The 4,800-nt window shown below is 38.1% G+C and overlaps 1 long non-coding RNA gene across 1 annotated transcript in view; it reads right to left on the reverse strand.

The window, feature by feature from the left end:
- Window positions 1–260: 260 nt before the first annotated feature.
- The window catches only part of LOC103918764, a 66,985-nt gene continuing 62,445 nt past the window's right edge, over window positions 261–4,800 (reverse strand). The window contains exons 3-5 of the long non-coding RNA XR_663712.1: window positions 1,316–1,387; window positions 1,162–1,233; window positions 261–1,077 (exon numbers count right to left, since the gene is read on the reverse strand). This is a non-coding gene — a long non-coding RNA (uncharacterized LOC103918764). The remainder of the gene's footprint in view (window positions 1,078–1,161; window positions 1,234–1,315; window positions 1,388–4,800) is intronic.

Raw genomic sequence — 4,800 nt, forward strand, 5'->3', positions numbered from 1 at the left:
AACTGATGTGCGAGGAAACTGTAAATAATCAGACTAAAGTATTGTTAATGGACCCCCCCACTGTGAGGAGGAACAACGTGAATGCTGTGCCATTACCTAACTTTTAGAAGCAATTCCTACTGCCGAATACCTGCAGTTGCGCTACGTCTAAAGGCTGAACTTACCTTGGATGACTGTGTGATGTGAGAAATGTAGACTGGTCCTTTTGTGTGTCTGACCAGGTTAACAAAGGGTTGTAAGGAAATAAGGACAAAGTTGTAAACTTTATTTACACTTTTATTTTCTTATGATCAGCAATACTGAGAGTGTGACATAGGTACCCAAAGTTTACAGTAATTTTATGATTTAACTACTGTTCCATTATTATTACTGGATATACATTTCTCTGTCATCTTTCAGATCCCTAAAAAAGGCAAATGTAATAGTATTTGCTGTCTAACAGTATCTATTTAGGTGCTTAAAATCAGTTTCATGTAAAATTAATGAATCTTTTATTTAATATAACATTTTATCTGTATCTTTGAACTCTGGCTCCCATTTGTATTTGTCATGACAAGTGTAGAAGAAATTTTTGAACTATTCCACAATGCCTAGTTAAAATGAGATTTAAATATTCTTTCCTCTTATGCTCAGAGTCCTTAGGAGTGGATGATACACAAAGTTCCCCATATTATTATTTATTTCCACATACATACTGAATAAGAATTTTTATAGTTTATGTGAACACTGGGAGGACAATATTCCAGAAAAAGGCAGTGATTTTTTTTTCAGTCAGCTAAGTTAAACACACTTAAAAACAAGCAAGCAAAAAGTGAATATCCCCAACTATTTTTTTGACCAGAAAAACGTAGCCTATAAGAAGTGTTTGCTTCTCACTACGGCTTTCAGAGCTGATGTTCGTTTCAACGGCAACTGCAAAATGTGGGGCCACAGTTGCATTCATTGTTCAGTGAGCTTGTCCACATAGTTAAACCCACCGACAGCAATGAATGTTGATTGTGACCTTTTTTGTAAAGCTTGGCAGGGTGGGGGAGAAACATCATGTGGTGGTTAGGTTGCTATCTTCGGTGTTAAGGCCTGAAAGCATGAAGTAAGGAGGAGGATGGTTAGCTGGAGGGTACAATCAACGGTCGATGGTTTTCACTTGAATTCCAAACTCACCGACAGCGTTGAATGTTCACTGAAGCAACCACTACAACAGAACTCCATTGACTTCACAGCATCCTCAAATGTCTGAAAGGAGGGGGGGAAAATCAAAATTCACACAATGATTTTAATCATACAGATGATGCAACTTCAGTCATCTTTCTCTTACCGACACCAACACCCTTCTTTGCCCATCCTATTTCAGTCTGTGCAAGTAGCTGGCAGTTTTCCAAACTTCTTTCTATGAAAAGAAAAGATATTTCACTTATTCAGGTTTTGACAATATAGGCTGGGGATCCAGGCACAAGTGGATTAATGTTGTCATTTCACGAAACTGAACTTAATAGAAAACGAAAACACAAGATCCCATATATGAACAGAGCTGGCGAAGAGTTTTATGACTCAGTGTTGCCAATTATAGATTGCCCGATTGAGTAGAACTTCTTCTGCTGACATGGTTCAATTGGATTTAAACTTGCTTAGGATTGATGAAAACTACATTTTCTTTTAAGAAGGCTTAATTTCTCAGCAAATGTCTTAGACAGAAGGCCTTTTTTCCTTACAAATTGTCATACATGCAGAACCTGTTATGATAGTTTTCCAGAGGAAAAAAGGCAAATGTACGTCAAGGCTTGATGACCTAAATTTCTTTTCATATATTTTTTAGGTGGCAGCATGCTGTCCATATCCAGAACTTGATCATCACACAGTAAAGTGCTTATTCTTTAAAATTTCCACAGTAGCACATCACTTTTTTCCAATCTTCTGAGCTTTCCAACTCAATTTTCCTCATTCTTAAAATATATGTTTTTTAAATTTTTATTTATTTATGCAGGGCTGCAATTTTCATGTTGTAGGGGAGGGGTTTTAGAGACTGGGATCAGAAGGTAAAACATGGTAACCTAGGAATTGTACCTTATTTGCATTTGTGAGCAGAGTTCTGCAGAAGGTGGTCTCGCAGCTCAGCTGGTCTGAATTCTTTTTTGCTAGGTCCACTCTTAGCTTGCTGCACTGAAATTATGTGAGTGATTCTTTGGCTTCTATGAATTGCTGTTTGTTTGCCTTGTCCTTTGGTAGAAGATGTCTTATACTCTCTCATCCATTTCTGATTATTTTAAAAATCTTTATAAATGTTGGGGGGTTTTATTAAATTTTTTTGTACTTGCATAAAGGGAACCAGCACCAGAAGACTGCAGGTCGTAAGTGTGCTGCCTGCATATATTTTGTAAACAAACACTATGACAAGGACTTTGTCCTAGCTGTTTCTTTCAACTAATTGCTCTGCATGTAGAGGTATTTATTACATCATTTAACTCAACTGTATTTTCTATCAAATATATCTTAAAGACAGAGTGTCATTAATATAGCCTATTGGGGAACTAGACAAGAATGGAACCAACTAATTTTCTTCTTTATGGTAGATTAGATGTGTTTTGTTTAGAAGGGCCACTGTGATTATGAATATATCTGAATTCTAACCAAATGTGGCAGTCAACCTTTTTTTTTTGCTGATACAACAGCATGGGACACTGCTGCCAATACTTTAGCTTTGAAGTTTGATATTTTTTTTTCTCCATTTATTACTATTGGCTCTTCCACAGTTTAATTCAATAGATGTTACGAACGGAGTTTCTTACACCAGCATGAGTGATGAGAGAGTAAGGCTCTCCAACTCAGTAGTCTTTTGTGCATCTGCATCTGTTCAACGTTGTCCTAGCCAAATGAATAGACTTTATGGTTTAGGGTCACTCATGTTTAACATCCGCCCTGTTATAAGTTTTCTTTCTGTACGCCATTTCTTTCAGTACTTAGTCCTATGCTCTTATTCCCTGCTTCCATCTGTCACTACATATTTCAACGTGGGGTCTTGCCTGGCTGATACCTGGCAGTTAGGACGGGGTGTAGGGGAAGGAGAGGAGCTATGTAGAGCTTGCAGCTGGGTGGATTGCATCTTAGAAGGAATTACTTTCACAGGTTGTTATTATTCCCTCCCCACCCCACCCCCCAACAGAAAAACCTCAGTATTTCCTTGGTTACCTAGCCTCTGTTGAAATGGGCTGAAACTTGTAAGTACAAAAACACAAAAAAGTGTTCCTGAGCTCCAGCCCCGATTCCTGATGTGTGCAGGTTATGCAGGGTAAAAATGCTTTCATCTTCTCTCATCTGGTTTTCATTTTTTTAAAAAACCCTTACTGGGCTTAGCTAGCTGTTACAAACGTCAGCTTTATTTTAAGTTTTATTTCAGATCTGCAGGCTTATGTGAACATTCAGATTGGATGTATGGTTTTTTTATTTAAGGTTAGTAGGTCATAAATAAACCAAAGCACTTTCCTTGCTATGAGCAATAGGGTCATGGTGTACATGAAATATCGCTTTAAAAAAATTGGAACCTAATGTGAATTGACAGAGGTACATGAGGAAGTAGTTCGTTGTGTCGCTGTAAAGGCCATAGGGATTTGGACTGCTAGAGCTGCTGTCTTAGGAATAGATTAGGTATCTTGTCTGATGACCTGTACTTAATTTAAGTGACTGCCTTTGCCAGTCCTTCCAGAGGGCAACTGTGTGAAGTAGAGCATCTCATCTTCAGTCCTTTTCCTCCTCTTGATGGCCTGACCTAAATTGAAGATATGGGTGTTGTGCTGCACAAACAGACAATTACTCCAATGCTATGTGAACTGCATCTTCGGTTCTAATTAGTTAGCTTTTCCATTTTGACCTTGATATCTTGAATCAAAAGACTAATGTTCAGCTTCATTGTACTGGTTAATACTGGCAACTGTTATGCAGTACACTCATGTTTAACAGCTGCCATATGTAAAACAATAAAAGCTCCCTCTCCCTACTTAGAAATTGTGGCTGGAGCTGTGAAGTACTACTCTGCCCTGTTTATTGCCCCACCTCCTCCTTTCTCCCTTCTCCCTCCCCCACATAAATGCTCGATGAAATATAAATGATAGATGTCAGACAGGTCTGGCTTGCAGGCTACTTCAAATGGCTGTTTTGGTACTTTTAACAATCTTACTGCTTGTACAGCAGTGAGATCACTTAGGAACAAATACTTAGGTGAATACACAGATCTCAGGTTTGGGGGGTTTCTTACAATTTTAGAAAATTTCTCTAATGATGCATTAAAACAGTCTGTTCAGATTGTGCACTGATTAAAATAGTACGTTAACATATTTATATGGTAGATGCTTTGCATGGTTTACAGCATCTTTTTTCTTTTGCTGGCATTGAATTGTTAATGGAGGGTGGAGTTAAGACTTTTTGAAGGCAAATATTCATTTGTATAAAAGGAAGACAACAGAACAATAGTGTTAATACTCATATTGCAAAGTTATCTCATGGATACAGTTGTTGGCTACTTCCACCTCCCACTTGCCCTCTCCCACAGTCTGTCAACAGGCTTCCAGTTATACACTTGGGGACAAGAAAAAATGCAATGCGTGGATGTACTTTTAATTGTGTTGCAAAAATGAATTCCAGTGGCAGTGTCTAAAAATGGCACTAACACACTTGGGATCAGATTCTCAGCTAGTGTAAACTGACACAGCTCCATTGACGTCAGTGGCATCTGCGTTTACACCAGCTGGCACCTGGATACTCATCTGGAAAAAAAATTGAAGTAGAATGATCAGTTATCAGTTCTTATCA

Source organism: Pygoscelis adeliae, unplaced genomic scaffold (assembly GCF_000699105.1).
Source record: "Pygoscelis adeliae isolate BGI_AS28 unplaced genomic scaffold, ASM69910v1 Scaffold256, whole genome shotgun sequence".
NCBI classification, from domain to species: domain Eukaryota; kingdom Metazoa; phylum Chordata; class Aves; order Sphenisciformes; family Spheniscidae; genus Pygoscelis; species Pygoscelis adeliae.